Source organism: Balaenoptera ricei, chromosome 16, assembly GCF_028023285.1.
Source record: "Balaenoptera ricei isolate mBalRic1 chromosome 16, mBalRic1.hap2, whole genome shotgun sequence".
NCBI classification, from domain to species: domain Eukaryota; kingdom Metazoa; phylum Chordata; class Mammalia; order Artiodactyla; family Balaenopteridae; genus Balaenoptera; species Balaenoptera ricei.
The window spans coordinates 47,395,401-47,417,611 of record NC_082654.1 but is presented as its reverse complement, the minus strand read 5'-3'; the positions used below and the strand labels follow the sequence as shown (position 1 = coordinate 47,417,611).

At 38.7% G+C, this 22,211-nt stretch overlaps 1 protein-coding gene across 4 annotated transcripts in view; it reads left to right on the top strand.

Annotated features, from left to right (window-relative positions):
- Window positions 1–9,784: 9,784 nt before the first annotated feature.
- MARCHF8 (membrane associated ring-CH-type finger 8) overlaps window positions 9,785–22,211 on the top strand; it is a 111,105-nt gene continuing 98,678 nt past the window's right edge. For 3 of the 4 annotated variants that reach the window (XR_009497945.1, XM_059899771.1, XM_059899775.1), the window contains exon 1: window positions 9,785–9,918. The gene's annotated coding sequence lies outside the window, so the exon portion shown is untranslated. The other variant, XM_059899773.1, reaches the window with a different exon arrangement.

Below are 22,211 nucleotides of genomic sequence, written 5' to 3'. Positions count from 1 at the left end.
TCTTACGGGGAAGTGATCATAATTTTTAGAGACTTCCGATCTATCCTTGCATTGCTAGTAATTAGCAGAATACCTTGCATATAGGCACTGGTTAAACATTAGTTAAATGAATTAATTTTATTGGACAGCTTACCATGACAAAAAACGAAGGCATTTATATTGCTTTATATAACTAAACTAACTTTATATAATAAAATCTAGTTTCTGGATTTTTTTAAACAGCAAGCATTTGGTTTTAGCAACACTAAAAGTCTGAAAAATTTTAACTTTTACCTACATGAAATATATTCAAGTTTAGTGAATTTTAATCATTCTAATATGGGAATTTTAAATACTAAGATGTTTTAAAATTTTATCAGTTTGTAACTTGTGGAGGTATTTAATTATAAAAAAGAAGACAGGAATTAATTTTCTGATATATGTTTCATATGGTTTTATGCCATCATGATAGATAATTCAGTCCTGTATGTAGCAGTGTTTCCCAAATTATGACCCCTATACCACTCCTGGAACATGAGATGATTTTAAGTGATATATGGATGAACATTTTTTAATAATTATATATTGTATCAGAAAAAAATGTAACTCTAAGTAACTTAAGTTGAAAATAAAATAAATTGATATAGGTTAAAAAAAACTGATTGAAAATTGCCAAGCAAGGGTACATACAACAAAAATCATAAAAGTTGACGCGAATGACTGAAATTTAGGAAAGAAGGTATGATGTTCTCATTTTTCTTTGAAAATTATGTTAAACTTTCAAAGTGATTGATGAAAGTAAATTACATAGTTTTAGAAAAACTATATAACGATGAAAAATGAAAGTAAAAATGTCACCGTATACCTCCCCCAATCTCTTTTAATAATTTCTATTTTAGTTTTTCTGGTAGTTACCGTCATAACAGTAGCCAATATAGACATTATTTTTTAATGCCCCATTATTACAGGTAAGGAATTTAGCATGATAACACAATACTTCAAGACTGTACTTCCCAATTTTTTAGTGCGTTAGTCTGCTCGTGCTGCCGTAACACAAAATACCACAGACTGGGTGGCTTAAACAGAGAAAACTGTGAGAACAGAAATTAAACAACAGAAATTAATTTTCTCACAGTTCTGGAGGCTAGAAGTCCCAGATCAAGGGATCCAGCAGGGTGGATTTCTGGTAAGATCTCTCTTCCTGGCTTTCAGAGAGCTGCTCTCTCTCTGTCCTCACATGGTCTTTCCTCAGTGTGCACACACGGAACTTTGATGTCTCTTCTTACAAAGACATTAATACCATGGGATCAGGGCCTCTTTCTAATGACCTCATTTAATCTTAATTACTTCCTTACTCCAAATACAGCCACACTGGGGGTTAGGGCTTCAACATATGGAGGAGACACATATTTAGTCCAAAATGATTAGTTATTTTTAGTTACAGTAGTTATTTCAAATTCACTCACTCCTCTGCAGTTACCCTAGTCCATGTTACCATAGCTTTCACGTGAGCTATTGCAATAGCTTCCTAACTGGGCTCCTTAAATTAGTTCTGTGTCCTTCATAACCCATTGTCTACTCTTAACTGTAGTGTGCTTGCAGAACCAAAAAATTGAGCACATCGATGCTCGCAATGTATCAGTGACTTCTTGTGTTCTTAGAATAAAGACCCAAATCCTTAACCCTTCTTACTAGTAAGGCTCCTGTGGTCTGGCCCCCATCTACTTCTCCAGCCTCATATTGTACTGTTGTTTATCCATGCTTTCTGGGATTTGCCCACACTAACTTTTAGTTTTCCCAGCCTGTTTTCCCTTGTTAACACCCATTCTTTATTCAGATGCCAACTCCATCGTTACTTCCTGAAGGAAGCAAACCTCTGTGTAACTACTGCCCACGTTAAGAAATACGAAACATTGCCAGTACTCCAGAACTCATTCCTGCCTCCTACCCTTTCCCAATCACTACCACCATCCTTCCATGCTGTGATAGTCATTTTCTTGCATTTTTTAATGGTTTTACCATCTAAGCATGTATCCCTGCAGTTTTGCTTTACAAAAACAAAAACCTTTACCTAGTGGAATTGTATGGCATGTATTCTTTATCTGGCAACCAGTGTTGATTATGAGACTTATTTGCGTCGCATGTAGTTGTACTTATTTATTGAAGCATTCTTCTATATGACTGTGCCACAATTTATTCTTCCATTTACTGCTGATGCACATTTGGGTTGTTTCTAGCCTTGAGTATTATATACAATGCTGCTGTGAACATTTGTGCACATGTCTCCTGGAGCACATGTATACACATTTCTTTTGAGTCTACACCTAAGAGCAGAATTGCTGGATCATGGATGATTATTGTGTTCGTTCAACCTATTAGATGATATCAATGAATTTTCCAAAGTGGATTTTACCAGCTTATCTCTACTCATAGCAGTTTGAGAGTCCTCTGTTTCACATCCTTACCAGTACTTACTATCTCTAATCATTCCAGTGATTGGTTTTTGTTTACTTCTCACATGTTCCTGCTCATCTCAGCCAGCCTCCCCACCAGCTCCAAGTTACCTTTCTTTGCAGCTTTAGGGGTGAGGGGTGGAGTACGTTCCCAGCTTTGGAGGGGAGAGGGTCTCCCTTGAATGATATTGAGCCTTGACTTCTGTCTCCCTGGCCCTGTGAGTCATGGTTTGGCATATACACTTAGTACAGACAGGATTTCAGTGCTCTGCCTACCTCTTTGGATGCATGCTTTCACTTAGATTTTAGCCCAGTGATTCTAGAGAATCTTGCCAGTTCTTTGATTCTTTAAGAATATATACATTTAAAATTTTTGTCCAGCAGTTTCAGCCGGAGGAGTGGCTCAAATAACCTAGTCAGCTTTATTTCTGGAAACTGAAACTTTTGTTTTTAGTTGAATTTTTTCAATTCATTTTCTTGGATTATTTCGCAGTGTTAATCTTTCTTTTGTGTTACTGATCTTTTTCAAATACTTGATGATTTTGTACATGGCTATGAAGAATGTGACTGCTTAGTGTGGGTAGGGGCCAAGGATAAAAGTGGAAGTATTGCTTAATTTACGTGTGCTTGGTGATTGTGCTTCGTCAGGTAATCCTCTTTTGGAAACTCCTTCATTCAAATATTTATTGAGTGCCTCCCACGTGCAAGTAATTATAATTAGTTGTTTGGAATATAGGTGAACTTGACAGGTGGAGTTTACATTGCAATACAGACAGACTTTAAACAACTAATCATGCCATTATTTAATTATAATTTTGATAGATATTATAAAGGAAAAAATGTGGACATATGCAAATATGCAACAGAAGCATCTGATCTAGTCCAGTACTCTAAGTTGAAACCTCTCGAAGAGTAACAAGTGATAATTAGCTAGGAAAAGGGGTTAACGATGAGGGAGAGACCTAGGAGAAAAGAAAAGAAAAAATATATATATATTCTCATAAAGATTTTTTTCCTAGTTGGGCTTTACCTCTTCATTCAGGAAGGGATGCCCTGATCAGAGACTTTATCCTATATGTAATAGACCAGAACACTATTATAAGGGCAGCTGGGAGATCAAGGTTTTAGCTTTTCCATTATAGCAGTTTCAAGCAAGGAAGAAAGAGGCTGGAAATGGAGACTGGGTCAGCTACCTACAGTTTCTGCTACAAAAGAATGATTAGGTTCCAAAAGGGATGAGAATTTAAGGTTTGTTGGGGGTAGAAGCAAAATATAAAGGACAAAATCCTAATGAAAAGAATTCAGGGACACTAGATCAGCCCAAAAGCTTATATCCAATCTGCTCAAGAAGAGAATCAAACATTTTATTATATACAAAGAAAAAGAAAAAAGAATAACGTTGAGATTTTAGTCTATATAGTATTTCTTTGTTATAATCACATCCTTAATATATAAACATATTCAGTCTTATTTTTCAAAAACCAATGTTTACCAATAGAAATACTTAAAGTAGACATTTAAAACAAAGACATTAAGGGAAGAAAAGTTCATAAAGGATGGAAGGAGTGCTAATAGACTTAAGTCATAAAATGAAAAAGTTACAGGTAAGATCAAAAAATAAAGTCCAACACCTTGCTGTAGAGGAAATACCTGAAGTAGAAAGATACAGGCAAATTTTAGTTTACTTTTTTACTTTTAGCTCATTTCTTCTTATTGCTTAATAATATTTAATTCGGGACTTCCCTGGCTGTCCAGTGGTTAAGACTCCGTGCTTGCATTGCAGGGGGCGCGGGTTTGATCTCTGGTCGGGGAACTAAGATCCCACATGCTGCGTGGCGTGGCCAAAAAAAAAAAAATTTAATTGTATGGATATCTTTCATTGCTGTGTCAGCTGAGAGGGCCTAGAAGCAATAACATCCTAGTAGCAATGAGTACACCTAGCACCCAGATCTTGGTTTCTAATACCATAAAGGACAATACCATACTTCCTTAGAGAAATGGCTGATTCTAGGACTGGGACAGGAAATATATGACTTCTTGTAGTGCCAGAAAGAAAGGGAGTGCTGAAAAAAGAAAGCCCACACCAAAAACCTACAATAATGATGGGGTATGTCAAAGGGACACAGTAGTCAACTGGAAGAGCTCCCAGTAGCCAAACCTGGAACACTTTGAGCAATAAAATAAAGTAGTATTGGATTATAATTCAAAGTACAAGTATCCATGAGTCTATACTTACATAAACAATAAATTTTAAAATGATTGAGAAGAGACATATCTCCCATTCAGAAGAATTCTGTAGATAGTCCTCCCTCAAGGAGGTGGGTATAACTCCCCATTCTGTAACTGTGAACTGTGCTTAGTGACTTTCTTCCAATGCGTATAGTATGGAAAGGGGGAAAAAGAGTGACTTTACAATGGAGAAACCTGACAAACACTACGTCAGCCAGGTGATCAAGGTCAAACATCAACAATGATGCATCATGTTGATAGAATGAACCCTTGATTAGATGTAGTGAGAACGGCACTTTACCTCTGTGATCTTCCTGTCAAAAACCCACAGCCCCTGGGACTTCCCTGGCAGTCTAGTGGTTAAGACTTCGCCTTCCGATGCAGGGGGCGCGGATTTGATCCCTGGTTGGGGAACTAAGATCCCGCATGCCACACACTGTGGCCAAAAATTAAAAAAAAGAAAAGAAAACAAACTAAGGAAATCTGAATCAAGCATAGACTTTAATATACCATACTAATATAAAGTATTAACAGGGGAAATTGGGTGTGGGATATATGGGAACTCTTTTGAAAATTTTATGTAAATCAAACTATTCTAAAAAATAGTTTATTAAAAAAACTTAAAAAAAAATGTGCAAAAAGAAGTGGTCTAGACTAGCTAGTATGTGCCTTAACATCCACTGTGGATATAACAGGACAAGTCAACAGTGAAAAACAAGATGAATTTAACATTTTTGTAGACAATAAAATGGGACAAATAGAGAATATATGTGTTCTCAAGTATTTGATTCCTTTGGGGGCAAGAAAATCCATGTAAAATATAAAAACTAGACATTTTAAACACTACATTCTTAGAAGTATTCTGTTGTAAAATGCTGTCATTAAAGTGTTTAACAATAATGGAAAACTAAAACATTCTTCACACATATTTAAAAATCCTAGAAAGTTATTTTATACACCAACTTTCATAAATAGTACTTATTAAAATTTGCACAACAGTCAAAGCTGTAACTTACCAGAAAATAGTGCTATATTCTTTATTCCAGAAATAAGGTAGAAATGTCTATCTTACAAAGAAAGAGAAAAACTATAACTAATCTAAAACTTGGGAAAAGAACTCGGAGAACCAAAGGAAAAGAGAAAACGGAAATCAGGAAAAGAAAAGAAAGTGAATACTGGAAACTGAATAAAATTACACTTATTCCACAATATTTCAGCCAAATTTATATCAACATTACCTTAAGAAAGAAAAGTAAATTAGTAAAATTAGAAATGAAAAGGGAAGTTTAATTCAGAAGAATCTAAAAAATATTATGGAAAGTTAGCAAAATGAGTAGAGCCCCAGAGATTTTCTTGGAAAAAATTTCATTTAAATAGAGTATTCAGTCATTCGATAAGTATTAATTGAGCATCTATTAGGTGTCAGGCACTATTCTAAATGCTGTGGACATAGTGTTGAACTAAATATCCCTGCTTTCATTATGTGCTTATATTCTAGAGAAGGGAAACAATAAAAATAAATATGCCAGATGGAGTATTGGTGTTAGGATGTATTCGTTTACTAGGGCTGCCATAACAAAGTACCATAGACTGGGTGGCTTAAACAAGTTTATTTTCTCACAGTTCTAGAAGCTAGAAGTCTGAGATCAAGGAGTTGGCAGATTGGTTTCCTCTGAGGCCTCTCTCCTTGGCTTGCAGAGAGCTGCCTTCTCCCTGTGTCTTCACATGATCTTCCCTCTATGGGCATGTGTCCTAATCTCCTCTTCTTATGAGGACACTGGTCATAATGGATTAGGGCCCACCTGAATGACCTTATTTTACCTTAACTACCTTTTTAAAGGGCCTATCTTCAATACAGTCACATTCTGAGGTACTGGGACTTAGGACTTAAACATATACATTTTAAAGAGACATAATTCAGACTATAACAGATGTTATGTTACAATGTGGTAACACATTAACCCCCAAAGCTCAGTGGTTTAACACGAAGTTTATTCTTCACCCTTGCAAAATTCAGTGAGCCAGGCAACTTTTCAGGGCAACTGCCTGATAAGGTAACTCAGTGATTCAGTCTGTTTCTGTTGTGTGGTTTGCCAGTGCAACCTGTGGTCTCTGAGATCGCTGCAGCAGGGGAAGAGAGAGCTGGAGGGTTGCATGGTGGCTCCAATATGCTCTTGCCTAGAAGTGTAGAAGCACCCTTCTGCTCACAGCCCATTGGTCAGAGCTGGGCACGTGGCCCTACCTAACTGCAAGAGTTATGGCGGTGGGGAATGGACATTTCATGAGCTGTAAATGTCTCTGCCACAGCTGGTAATAAGTGCTAAAACAAAAACCAAGCAGAGTAGGGTGACAGATAGGAGCGTTGTTTTAAAAAGGGTGGTCAAATACAGCCACTATGAGAAAGTTACCATTTAAGTAAGGTCACAAAGGCAGTGAAGAAATGGGGGAAAGTGTTCTTTGCCTGAGGTAATGAAGAAATAGCAGAGAAGCCTGGTGGCTGGAGCAAAGCAAGTGAGGGAGATGATAGGAAATAAAGGGCTATGTCATGGAGGACTTTATAGGCAAGAACTTTGGACTTTATTCTGAACTGGGAAAATATTGGGGGTTTCTATAATGGGATTTAAGTTTTGAAAAATCATGCTGGTGATCGCGTAGAAAAAAGACTGTAGGAGGCAGGATGGAAGTCAGGAAACAGAAAGGTATAGCAGTCGTCCATGTGGGGAATCTCCGGGCTGAGGCCGGAACTGGGCTGGGATGTTGTACTCTCCTGGATGATTTTCACCCCCCAACCCCAAACCACCAGCAACATCTCTCCCCCTCCTCACTCTCAGCTTATTTTATTAAACTATGAATAACTGGAAAAGAAATTCCACCTGTGTCAAACAAGTCTACCAAGCTATCTGTATCTGCCTGCTCGCAACCCTTGTTCACCTATCTACAGATGATCCCTCCAGCCTACCTGAGGATTTTCTTTATACGACTTTCACTCTCTTCTGCATCGATCTTTCCTTATCACTGGACCATTTCTATTAGCGTATAAATATTTAAACAGAGAACCTTAACGCCCACATCTCTTACCTGCTCTTACCCATTCCCCTGCTCCTCTTTACAGCAAAAAGAAATACATCTACTTGCTGTCACCATTTACTATCTCTAAAATCAAGCTTGAAAAAAATAAATTAAAAAAATCAAGCTTGTATCCCCACCACTTTGTCTTAACTGCTCTGTTCTCAAGCTCTCAATGATCTGTAAACTGCCAAATCCAAAGGTCAATTTTCATTTTACTCAACTTCTCAGGACCAATGACACATGCATTTTCTTCTCCCTGAAACGTTTTCTTCCTTTCGTCTTTAGGACTCCTCTGTTTTGTTTCTCCTCTTACCTCTGGCTGCTCCTAAATTTCCTTTGCTTATCTTCTAATCTCTAAAGTCTAATCTCCATATGACTAGCCTTTGGATCTCTCTTTTATTCCCCAGCAATTGTGCAATTAATGTCCTCGGTCAGCGACTTTCGGTGATTTTCAAACTGTAGGACAGAACTAGTATTCAGTTAAAAAAATCAATTGAGTTGGGAGCAGAGGTTTTAAAAAACTGAACAGAATAACGTGGAAGAGAAAGGGAAGGTAAATTTGCTTCTTGAAACTTTTAAGTTATATTGATCAATACATGTATTTGGTCAGTATAGAAAATGTATTTTGTGTTCTGGGTTGAGGTCAGAAGGTATCAAAGTTAGTGCTTTGTGTGAGCTCATCCAATCCTGTGGCTTTTAATCCACTGACCAATCAATTTTTATCTCTATATGTCTCCCCAGAATTCCAGTGAGTCCTGGCTCACCCTAGCATTGCCTCCAGAGTACAGCCTAACCCACAGATCCTTCTGGATCTACAAAAGTTCTTTGCCACTTCCTACCGAAGGATGGCAGGATTCCACATGCACGGATCAGCCAAATTTCTTTGCTTCCCAGATAAGGAATACCAATGGAGGATACTGTTCCTGCCTTCGTGGAACATCTGTTGCCAGAGGCTGCAGAAAAGGTCAACCAGGTTGTGGCAACTGGCCTTGTAACCTATTTTCCATAGTAACAGATGAATATTGCCGAAGATCCATCACTATATTTTGTACTCTTTGTAGTGCTGCATTCTAGGTGTGTTATAGAAATGAAGATGATATTTGACCTTGTCCTGTTGACCTGGAGGATATTTTGAGTCCACTGTTTTGACCCTGTCAATGTGCTCATAGATAGCTAAGTATGCAAAGTGATCGGAAATGTATGGTGGAATGTGATTACCCAGTAGATCACACCAGGACAACATAACAACTGGCATATTTGCGGGTATTCGCTCCCAATTCACTCATGAATTTAGTAAGAAATAATACAAATTATTTATTACACAGCTTATAATGAATATTATGGGAGAAACTGTCAGTGGCTGAGACTTTACTTCTGCAAAGTTTGATCTAGGAAAACTACACTTGGTAGAAGTAGTCACTACAAACACAGTGACAGAGCTATAATCAGGAAAGTTTGATGTGGACAAAAGCTTAATGCCAAATCAAATATTTACTTAGATATGTTTGTATTTACATATACAAAGACTAATCATGGAAACGATAATAAAATATAATTTAAAATAAAAATTGGAAGTCCCATAAGCCCTCTTCACAGCCTTTCTATGATGGGGGGGGGGATGGTAGGCTGTGGACCTTCATTCACATTAGGGAGCAAAAGTAAACAAAAGTGTTCGTTAAGGCAAATCAAACCACTATTGCTTATTCCTCTGCTCTCCCTTTGTTTTCTAGCTTTGGGTAAAGAAGTATTTTCCATTTTTCTTTTCAAGTTCAACATCATAATGCCGGACCGAATTCCCTCCCCCTTCCAAAACAAGAATGATACATGCGGTTAGGCTCGGGGTCACTAAAGGACGAAGCTGGTGGTGGGTCTTTTCTCTTCCTCGCCCGGGTTGATCAGGGCGCGCCGGCTGTCGACTCTGCACAGCTGCCCATGAGGTGGGAGAGCAGAAAGACCGCGCCGACACCGACGCCCGCCCCCAGAGCGCCGTCGTCGCTGGGCAACGCCTCTGCCCCACCCCGGTCGAGCACGTGACGTGTGCGTCACGTGACAGATCAGTCGGCGTCCTCCCGCGGAGGGTTGTAAACAGGCTTAGCGGTGGCCGAGCTGCAGCCCTGCCGCGTCCGCGTCTCCGGCATGCCCGAGGCGGGCGGGGATTTCCCCGCCGCGAGCTCAGCACCCACCTGAGGTAACTCCTGCGGCCTCGGGTCTGGCGTACCCTGCGCCGCGCGGAGCCGCCGCTGCTGGCCGCCGTCGAGGCCGGCCGAGCCCCCGGCCCCGGCAGGGGGTGTGGCTGCCAGTTGTGCGGTCCGCGACAGGTGGGCGGGTCGGGGGCGGCCGTCGAGGCCCGGGCCTCGCACCGCCCTGGGCCGGGGCCCAGGCGCCTAGCCGGCCTAAAGGCGGCAGCGACCCCGGGCCGTGGGCTCTTCCGCCCCGGTTTTCGAGGCTGCCCTTGGGCCGGGCCGAGCCGGGGGCCGCAGGAGCCATCGGGCGCTGAGGGCCCGGGGCTGCCAGCGTGGAGTCCCAGTTGAAGTGCTGCCCCCGACGGGCTGTGAGACCTTGGGCAAGTCAGCCCTCCCCTTGGCCTGAGTTTCCACATCTGTAAAATGAAAGGATGGACTAGGTGATTTCTGAGGATCTTACCCTTCCGACGTGTGTGATCTCGAGAGAGGCCTGTATACATTGGAAGCTGCCAGAGGGAAAGCATAGGTAGATATTTTGTCTTTTAATTGCTGAGTTTCTGTTTGGCTTTGAGTTTTTCACCTGACACTATTTGGATTCTTGTTCACTAGGGTGAAGTTTTTAATAGAAAACTTAGAGAAAGTCATAATGGTTTATGTTACTTTTTTTCTCCCCTCCCAGGCTTTTAAAAATGCAACGGAACCTTTTTTCTTAAAACGTTGTTTGGAAGCCGAATTTGTCAAAATCAGAATCTTTATCTGCCATACTGTCTTCCTCCCCCCTTCCCCGGCTCCCATACCCCTGAGAGAACTAGGTTTGGGAGAAAAGGAGGTCCTGTTTTATGTAGTGAGTGAACATAAACAGAATCTGAGGTGATGGTGTGCAGGCAAAAAAGATTATCAGGAGGATTTTTTTTTTTTTAAGTTAAGAGAAATACATAGTTTCCTCATTTGTTGTTTTTGAAGACTAGAGTTGGTAAGTTTACTAGAACTCACAGTTTGATATTAAAAGAGGAAAACCATATCCTTTGACAACTTGTCTGCTTGGTGCTTCTGTGAGGTGTGTGAAAATCAGAGGTCGAGTGGACCATGAGTGGAGCCCAACGTGACCTAGTGGAATATGTTTTCTCTTTTGAAAGCAAACCGACTTCCTTGATCTTTGGTTTAGGTTTAGGCAAGTCACTTCCCTTCTTGGGGTCACAGTTTCTGCTACAAAGTGAGGAAATTGGATTGATTTTGGCTTCCCTTAGGGTTGCCAGATAAAATACAGGACACCCAGTTAAATTTGAATTTTAGTAAACAGTGAATAAGTTTTTAGTATAAATATTGCATAGGGCATGCTTTACCAAAAAGTCTTTGTTTATCCAAAATTTAACTGGGCCGACTGTATTTTTATTTGCTAAATCTGGCAACCCTAGCTCCAACATTTTTGTCTTCTTTAAATTAGTTCCAGGAAGATATTGTAGATGCATAGACCGGAATGAGTTGATTAAACCAGTCAAGACCCTTTGTTTGTTATCAGTAGCAGTGTCTAGTTCTTGAAGAACAGCTCGGTTTCACTTTGGTCCCTCCCGCCCCCCCACCATGTAGCAGTTCCTTTTTTGCTATAATCACATAATGTTTAGGTTTATACTCTTGGTGGTAAACAATTTAAATAACTGAAAGAAAAAAAAGTTGCCAAAATTTCTTAAAGTACCAAATTTGAGTCATGAAATGGCATATACTATTTTTTTTTCTAGAAAAGATACTTTACAGTACTACTTATTCTTTAGTTATCTGATTGACTCAAGACATTCTCTAAAGCAGTGGACTGTTCTGATGGTAAATAATCCTACAGGAAGATCTTAGGCCTTTTGCTTTGGCCACCTGTGAGTATGGAAATGACCCGTGTATGCACTATAAACATTTAGTTTTAACTATTTATCAATTTTGTCTTTGCTGTATTTTGAAGATTTTCAATGTTGAATTTTTTTTCAGGGAGTGTAATTTTTAATTCTTCATTTTTGAGGATTTTTAAAAAAAATTAGGCCTGATTTAGTTTGTTTGCTCAACTCACTTTGAAATCCCTGAATTTTCTAATTCATGTATTCATTTAACAGTCAGCAACAACAAAAAACCTGAGTGCCGCCTTTGAGCCAGGCTGATGTGATCAGTGTTGTACTTCTTCAGGTGCTTATTCTGATAGAGGAGTTAAATCACATGCAATCCGGGGATAATGTGATGAGGGCCTTGAAGTGATACAAGTGCTATGGAAATTGAGAGGAGGATTAGTGCCCATCTGGTCGTTACACTGAATGGCAGAACTTCCTGGAGGGGGTGGTATTTAATCCAGGTCATGGGGGTTAATGTGGGGTTAGGAAGACAGGCTTAAAGAAAGGTGGGAAGATGCAGGAAAGGGCAGGGGAATCCATCTTCTCAGTTCTACAAAGCATACACTTTGTTGGATTGAAAATAGTTGACAATATTGTTTACATGTAGTTTTTGATTCACTGTGAATGCGAGCCTGAATTCTCTAGTCTTGCTGCTCAGGTTCCTACGGGAGACCTTTTCTCTGGGCCATTCGGTTTCTCCAGAGAATCATCTGTTCTCCCCCTGTGTATCAGTCTTGCTTCTCAAGGTGTATTCCATAGACTGTTCACGTTGGTATCATCTTGGTGCTTGTTAGAGATGTAGAATCTCAGGCCACATCCCAGGTGTACCTCAGAACAAGATGATTTATATGCACAAAAAATTTTGAAAGCACTGGACTGTGCTATGCTATGGCAACAGCACAATAGCAACAACAAAATATTTTTGTCATGCAAAGTCTAACACAAGTTGGATGTAACTCCTCCATCTGTAGCTGTGCCATCTGGCTTCCAAGATGGCAGTGGAAGAGCTGGAGGATCTTGATGAATGGTTTTAAAGGCCAGGCCTGGAAGTGACTAACATTACTCTCACCATATTATATTGGTCAGGAATCAGTCACGTTACCTCTAACATAATTGCAAGGGAGGCTGGAAAATGTATTCTTCTAATTTGCCCAGGAACAGGGACCAGTGTAGTGGATAAGTAGCATTGCCTCTGCTTCAGTTGGCCATTCTGGTCCCCAGACTGCTTCATTCTCCCTCCCACATGTAGGGAGGGCATGCTAACCCCCTGTACAGCCAGTCATTGCCTTCAGTTCAAAGTACAGGCATACCTTGGAGATATTGTGGGTTCAGTTCTAGACCAACACGATAAAGCAAATATTGAGATAAAGCAAGTCACAATTTTTTTGGTTTCCCAGTGCACATAAAAGTTATGTTTATGCTATACTGTAATCTGTTAAGTGTGCAATAGCACTGTGTCTAAAAAAGACAATGTACAAACCTTAATTTAAAAATACTCTGTCGTTAAAATGTGCTTATCATCATCTGAGCCCTCAGTGAGTCCTCATCTTTTTCCTGATGGAGGGTCTTGCCTTGATGTTGATGGCTGCTAACTGTTCAGGGTGGGGTGAAGGTTGGGGTGGCTGTTGGAATTTCTTAAAATAAGCCAGCAGTGAAGTTTGCCATATTGATTGACTGTTCCTTCCATGAGCCATTTCTCTGTAGCATGCAGTGCAGTTTGATAAATTTCATGCACGGTAGAACTTCTTTCAAAATTGAAGTCAATCCTCTCAAACCTTGCCACTGCTTTATCAACTAAGTGTATGTAACATTTTAAATCCTTTGTTGTCATTTCAGCAGTCTTCAACAGCATCTTCATCAGGAGTAGATTGCATCTCAAGAAACCACTTTCTGTGCTCATCCGTAAAAGCAACTCATCCATTAAAGTTTTATCATGAGATTGCAGCAATTCAATCACATCTTCAGGCTCTACTTCTAATTCTTGTTCTTTTGCTGTTTCCACCACGTCTGCAGTTACTTCTTCCACTGAAGTCTTGAACCCCTTAAGAACTCATCCATGAGGGTTGGCATCAACTTCCAAACTCCACTTAATTTTGATATTTGGAACTCTTCCCATGAATCATGAATGTTCTTAGTGATATCTAGAATGATGAGATCCTTTCCAGAAGGTTTTCAGTTTTGCCCAGATGTATCAGAGGAATCACTATCTATGGCAGCTATAGCCTTCTGAGATGTATTTCTTAAATAATAAGACTTGAAAGTCAAAATTACTCCTTGATCCATGAGCTGCAGAATGGATGTGTTAATGGTCATGAAAACAACCATACAATAATCTCATTGTATATCTCACTCAGTGCTCTTGGGTAACCAAGTGCATTTTCAGTGAGCAGTAATATTTTGAAAGGAATCTTTTTTTCTGGGCATTGGGTCTCAACAGTGGGCTTAAAATATTTAGTAACGTGTTGTGAAAAGATGTGCTGTCACCCAGGCTTTGTTGGTCCATTTATAGAGTGCAGGCAGAGTAGACCTAATTCTTAGGGACCCTAGGAATTTCGTAAATGACCATTGGCTTCAACTTAAAGTCACCAGCTGCATTAGTCCCTAATAAGAGAGTGAGCCTGTCCTTTGAAGTTTTGAAACCAGACATTGACTTCTCTCTAGCTATGAAAGTCCTGGATGGCATCTTCTTCCAATATAACACAGTTTCGTCTTCATTGAAAGTCTGTTGTTTAGTATAACAACCTCATTAATCATTTTAGCTAGATCTTTTGGATAACTTGCTGCAGCTTCTACATCAGCATTTGCTGCTTCCCCTTGCACTTTGATGTTACGGAGACACCTTCTTTCCTTAAACCTCATGAACCAGCCTCTGCTAGATTCAGACTTTTCTTCTACAGCTTCCTGATCTTTCTCAGCCTTTATCAAATTGAAGAGAGTTAGGGCCTTCCTCTGGATTAGGCTTTGGCTTAAGGAAATGTTGTGACTGGTTTGATCTTCTATCTAGACCACTAAAACTTTCTCCATATCAGCAATAAGGATATTTCACTTTCTTATCATTCATGTATTCACTGGAGCGGCATTTTAAATTTTCTTCAAGAACTTCTCCTTTGGGTTCATAACTTGGCTAACTGTTTGGTGCAAGAGGCCTAGCTTTCAGCCAGTCTTGGCTTTCAACATGCCTTCCTCCTTAAGCTTAATCATTTCTAGCTTTTGATTTAAAGTGAGAGGACTCTTTTTTTCATTTAAACCATCCTTTCTCTTGAGGATTATTAACTGGCCTAATTTCAATATTGTGTGTCTCAGGGAATAGGGAGGCTTGAAGAGAGGGCGAGAGACGGGAACAGCTGGTTTGTAGAGCAGTCAGAACACACACAACTTTTATTGATTTAAGTTTGCCATCTCACATGAGCATGGTTCATGGCATCTAAAACAATTAAAATAGTAACATCAGAGATTACACTGATCACAGATCACCATAAAAATACAAGAATAGTGAAAAAGTTTGAACTATTTTAAGAATTACCAAAGTGTGACACAGAGACACAGAAGACACAGAGTGAGCAAATGCTGTTGGAAAAATGGCGCTGATAGACTTGCTCGATGCAGGGTTGCCACAAACCTTTAATTCGTAAAAAATGCAATATCTGCGAAGTCCCAGTAAAATGAAGAGCAGTAAAATGAGGTATGCCTGTACAGGATCTCTGAGTGATGCCTGGCTATCTTATCAGGTCCAGATAAGCCTTTCTTGTTCAAATGAATTAAGAAAACACATTATTTATTACCCTCCTCCCCAAAATATTATAATAAGGGCACAACATGACTAGTAAACAGTAGCATTTGGAAGGTGAAGCATAGACACACAGTAGTTACTCTTCTGTAGCAGTTCTTTAATGTTTATGGACAGATATAAGGGAAGGTTCTCTTCCCTGGAAGGGAAGGATGTTTCTTGATTGGACTCTGATTTTGTTCCCTGGGAGAAACACTCTCATCCTTTTTTCTCCATGGCTCCAGGGACCATCCTTAGGGTTCTTCTTTTTCCATTATTTTGTTTGCCCGCACCCTATGTCCAGAATTGATGCTGGAAGCATGCTGTCCTGGGTATCATGCAGTTTGCCTGTCTGTAGAAGGTTGGACTCCCAGAGGTTGTTTTTAAGTCTTGAACAGACAGACATTCTAAATCTGGGCCTGTTGTTTTTCTGCCGTTACATTTCCTACAGAAACTTAGCAGACTCTTAATCCGTTTACTTCCAGTCAATTCAGAGTACCAATAACCAAATAAATTTTTGATTTTTGCTAGAAACAGCCAATAGTAACCAGCCTACACTGTAAAGTTTCATTTTCCAGTTTTTCCCCATACAGTTTTAAAGTCATCATGTGTGTGATTTGCCTTCTGAGTTACAGCCATCAACAGGTTTTGTAACCATTTTTCTACTGCATAAGGTGGATCATCATCTTTTCCTTCTCTGATATGAAATTCCTCATTGCCTACAGAGTGGTGACTAAGGAAAATGCAACTAGTTTAGGTTTTTGTTATGATAGCATCCCACTTCTGGTAGCGGTTTCTGTTGGAGAGGTGGCCAAGGAACCAGTTTTGTTTGTAGAATTTTCTCTCTATTTTTAGCCAGTATCTTACTACTACTCAAAACCTGAGACCTGAGCTCTTTGGCATCCTATAGGCAAATTAGCTCATTTTGTACCTTTATTATTTCACATACTTTTTATTGTGGCTTTCTCCACTTTGCTAAATTAATTAGTAATCCCATATTTTCTGTCTTTAAAAAACAGTTGAAATCTTTTTTGTCTGCTTGGGTGCCGTCTCTCCTCATTTGTGGCCTTGTGATTTATGTCTTTTTTTCTTTCCTTTTTTTTAAATTTAATTTTTCATTTTGAGATAACTGTAGGTTCATATGCAGTTGTAAGAAATAATGTAGAGGGATCCCATTTAACCTTTATACAGTTTTCCCCAAAGTTAACAGCTTGCAAAATTTTAGTACAATATCACAACTAGGATATTGACATCTTTATAGTTAAGATGCAGAATATGTCTGTCACCACAAGGATCTCTCATGTCGTTCTTTTTAAAAATTAATTAATTAATTAATTTTGGGCTGCATTGGGTCTTTGTTGCTGCATGTGGGCTTTCTCTAGTTGTGGCGAGTGGGAGCTACTCTTCATCGCGGTGCACAGGCTTCTCATTGCAGTGGCTTCTCTTGTTGCGGAGCAAGGGCTCTAGGCATGCGGGCTTCAGTAGTTGTGGCACGTGGGCTCAGTAGTTGTGGCTCATGGGCTCCAGAGCACAGGCTCGGTAGTTGTGGCGCATGGGCTTAGTTGTTCTGTGGCATGTGGGATCTTCCTGGGCCAGGGCTCAAACCCGTGTCCCCCTGCGTTGGCAGGCGGATTCTTAACCATTGTGCCACCAGGGAAGTCCCCCTCATGTTGTTCTTTTATAACTACCCCCACTTCTCCCTGCTCCCACTGCTTTCTTAACCCCTGGCAACCACTAATCTGTTCTCCCATTTCTATAATTTTGTCTTTTCAAGGATATTATATAAATGGAATTATACATTATGTGATCTTTTTGGATTGGCTTTTCTCACTCAGCATAATTCTCTGGAGATTCATCATTGTTGTTTCATGTCCAAATAGTTCTTTTTTTATTCCTTTTTTATTGCTGAGTAGTATTCTGTGGTATGAATGTACCATAATTTGTTTAATCACTCACTTGCCGAAGGACATCTAGTTGAATAAAGCTATTACAAACATTTGTGTGCAGGTTTTCCTGTAACCATATTACTTCATTTCTCTGGTTATAAAACTCCTGGAGTTGCTGGGCCGTATGATATTCACATGGTATGTTTTAGGAAATTGCCCAAGTGTTTTCCAGAGTACCATTTTACATTCCTACCAATATGGAAAGGATGGTTCAATTTCTCCTTATCCTTGCCCACATTTTGGTGTTGGCACTATTTTTAATTTTAGTCATTCTAGTAGGTATGTAGTGATAACTTCATTGTGATTTTAATTTGCATTTCCCTAATGGCTAGTACGGTTGAACGTATTTTCATGTGTTTATTTGCCACTTGTATATTCTCTCAGCAAAAGTCTCTTCATGTCTTTTGCCCATTTACTAATTGGATTTTTGTTGTTGTTGACTTCTGAGAGTTCTTTATATATTTTAGATACTAGTCCTTTGTCAGATATGTGGTTTGCAAATATTTTCTCCCAGTCTGTGGCTGATCTTTTCACCCTTTGAAGAACAAAAGTTTTTTATATTTATGAAGTTCAATTTATAAATTTTTCCAATTGGGAATCAAGCCTTTGGTGTCAAGTTTAAGAACTCTGTCTAACTCTAAATCCTAAAGTTTTTTTTTTTTTTAATGCTTTTTCTCCCCTAAAAGCTTTTAGGTTATACATTTAAGTTCATGAACTATTTTGAGTTAATTTTTGTGTAAGGTGTTGAAACTTCATTTGAGGTTCATTTTTTTCCCCTTATTGCTCTGGCACCATTTGTTAAAAAGTTCTCTTTCCTTCACTGAATTGCTTAATTAAAAATCATTTGGGCATATTTGTGTGGGTCTATTCATGGGTTCTCTGTTCTGTTCCATTGAATTATATGTCTGTCTCTCTGCCAGTATCACACAGTCTTGATCGTAGCTCTATAATAAGTTTTGAAATCAGTAGACTGATTCCTCCCATTCTCTTCTCTTTCAGGATTGTTTTAGCTTTTCTTTTTCCATATGCATTTGAAAATAATCTTGTCTATGTCTACAAAAGTCTTTAAAAGATTTTGACAAGAATCTTGTTAAGCTTGTGTATTAATTAGAGAATAATAGACATTTTTACTTTGTTGAGTCTTCCAGTCCATGAACACAGGTATGCATCTTAATTTATTTATTAGTTTATTCTCTAATTTCTTTCGTCAGCATTTTATAGTTTTCAGCATAAAAGATCTTTGTTACATTTACACCTAAGTATGCCATATATTTTCATGATTGTAAATGGTGTTGTATTTTTAATTTCCGTGTCCTTGTTTTCATTGTTAGTATTAGAAGTACAACTAATTTTTGTATGTTTATCTTGTATACTACAACTTTGCTGAATTCACTTATTCTGCGAGTTTTTTTTGTAGATTCCTTGGGACTTTCTGTGTCATCTGAAAATAGGTACAGTTTTATTTCTTTCTAAGCTGCATGCCTTTTGTTTCTTTTCTTGCCTTACTGCATTGGCTAGAACTTCCAGCACTATGTTATAAATAAGAGTTGCCTTTTTCCCAGTCTTAGGGGCAAAGCAATTGTTTTCTTATCATTAAGTATAATATTAGGTGTAGGGGTTTTTTTTGTAGGTGCTGTTTTTCAAGTTAAGGATGTTCTTTTTTATTCTTATTTTTCTGAGAGTTTTTTTTCTTAAATCATGAATGGGTGTTGAATTCTGTCATATGCTTTTTCTTTGTTCATTGGAATCATATGATTTTATTCATTAGCCTCTTAACATAGTAGATTACATTGACTACTTTCCTTTTTTAAAAAAATTTTTATTGGAGTATAGTTGATTTACAATGTTGTGTTACTTTTTGCTGTACAACAAAGTGAATCAGTTATACATATACATATATCCACTCTTTTTTAGATTCTTTGTCCATATAGGTCATTACAGAGTACTGAGTAGAGTTCCCTGTGATATACAGTAGGTCCTTATTAGTTATTTATTTTATATATTATAGTGTGTATATGTCAGTCCCAGTCTCCCAATTTATCCCTCCCCCTTATTAATTTTCAAAAATTGAAAAAAAATCTTATATCCTTGGAATAAGCCTCACTTGGTCATGGTTTATAATTCTTTTTATATTTGCTGAATTCTGTTTGCTAATATTTTAAGGATTCTTTTTTCTGTTTAGAGAACTTCCTGTAGCCATTTCATCTTTTGGGGGTATATCTGCTGGTGACACAGTCTCTTAGTTTACTTTTATCTCAAATGTCTTGATTTCCCCTTACTTTTTGAAGGATTTTTTTTTTTTTGGATATAGGGTTCCCAGTTGACAGTTCTTTTCTTTCAGTCCTTGAAAGGTGTTGTGTCTTTCCTTCTGGCCTCCCTGATTTTTCATGAACTATTTGCTGCCATTTAAATGATGTTTCCCCTGTAGGTAAGGTGTTATTTCTCTCTCACTGCTTTCAAGATATATATGTTTTTCCTTAGTTTTCAGAAGTTTGACTGTTCCATATCTTGCTGAGGATTTCTTTGAGTTTATCCTGTTTGAGGTTTGCTCAGAATCTTGAGTCTGTAAATATATCTTTTGCCAAATTTGGACTTCTTCAGCCATTATTTCAAGTACTTTTTCAGCTCAGCTCTCTCCGATGACATGAATGTTAAATCTTTAGTTATAGACCCACAGGTGCCTGAGGCTCTGTTCATTTTTCTTTTTCAGTTTATTTTTCTCTTTGACATCCAGATTGGGTAGTTTCTATTGGTCTGTCTTCTGGTTCACTGCTTTTTTTCTGTCCCCACCATTCCACTGAGCCCATCTCTTGGTTTTTGTATTTTGGTAATTGTATTTTTCAGTTCTGAAATTTCCTTTTGGCTCTTCTTTACACCTTTGCCTCTTTATTTCTTTGCTGAGACTTTTTTTTTTTTTTTAACCAAGACACAGCAGTGGTGGGGATGAAAGTCCCAGCTACCTACTCAGCCTCCTTTGATACCGTCCTGATGGGGATGTTGGGATGCTTTGTTACATCTTGGTGAGAGAAGATGTCTAGTCTACCCTTGGTCTTTGCTGGCATGGGTAGGGGTGTGGCCACAGGTTTTTTTTTCTGTGGTATTTGGCTGGAGTAGGGTGATTGTTGTCTACTTTTTTTTTTTTTTTTTGTCTTTCTAGGCTGACTCTTTTCTATACTCCTTTGGTTATTAGAAAGAGCAGGCTTTTCTTGGGGCTTTTTTGTTTGTTTGTTTACACTTCTTGGCGTTTCTGGATTTGCCAGTTCTTCAGCTCCAAGTTTGGATTATATGAGGCAAAAAGAAAACCCAGGAAATTGAACACCATGCCATTCCTTGAATCCTGAGGTCCCTAGCTGGTCTGCCGCCTTCTTTCTGCCTTTCAGAGTCTTGTATTTGTTTTACATATAATGTTCAGAGTTTTTATTTGTCCTTAGTGGAAAAATAGGGAAAAGTACATTAACTTCCCAGAAGTGTAAGCTTCTTCTTTTTTTTTTTTTTTTAATTTTATTTATTTATTTTTGGCTGTGTTGGGTCTTTGTTTCTGTGCGAGGGCTTTCTCCAGTTGCGGCGAGCGGGGGCCACTCTTCATCACGGTGCGCGGGCCTCTCACTATAGCGGCCTCTCTTGTTGCAGAGCACAGGCTCCAGACGCACAGGCTCAGTAGTTGTGGCTTACGGGCCTAGATGCTCTGCGGCATGTGGGATCTTCCCAGACCAGGGCTCGAACCCGTGTCCCCTGCATTGGCAGGCAGATTCTCAACCACTGCGCCACCAGGGAAGCCCAAAGCTTCTTCTTTTTAAAAAATCCTTTTATTATCATTTTAATAGAGTCTTGGTGGAAGAGGAACTAAACCTAAGTATTCAGTCCACACCTTTATTACTTCTTAATATTTTATTTCATTTGTATGAATTAGGCAGATTGAATATGTTATTTACTCAGTGCTTGTATTGTTCATGGCACACAATCTTATGTGGAAGAGCCTTTGGAAATGATTGAGAGCATGAAGCTCTGCTTGGCTAAGGTTTCTCAAAAAGCTCCAAGCCATAATGAGTTCCTTCTGTGTTGCTCCCAGAAAGATTAGTTTGCTTCTTGGTGAATTTCTTTAGGGTAGTTGATGTAGAAGATGATACTTTAATACTGTAACCTAATTTTTAAGTTTAAATGACCTTTCATTTTATGCCAGGAGGCTACATACTGTAAATCTTTAAATTTAACTTGATTTGTTAAAAATTAATTTAAATATGTTCTCAGGAAGGATATCTTTATATTAGATTATATCAAAGCATTACAAATTTAAAGAATCACTGAAAGTCTTAAGTTTGTTAATTCAGTTGTGATAGTGTTAGGAATGTTCAGTTGTGATAGTGTTAAGAATGTTCTAGTGCTTACCCAGATTGCATAGCCGTTAAGGATATGGCTCTGGAGCCAGCTTCAGTGCTTACTGATGACCTTGGGCCTGGGTTTCTTCATCCATAAAGTGTGGATGATCACAGTTACACTACTTCATAAAGTGATTGTGATGATGTGAGTTGTTTTTAACTTACTAAAACTGAAAATATTTTTCTATTTTATCATAAAACTTAAAAAAATGTCAATTCTGTTAGTAACAGCATCTAATACAACTTGATGTTAGACTTAAGAGATTAGACTTACGAGTTAGGAAACCTGAGTTCCACTCCCAGCTTTCCTGAAGAGCTGCTTGACTTCTGCCAAGCAGCCTT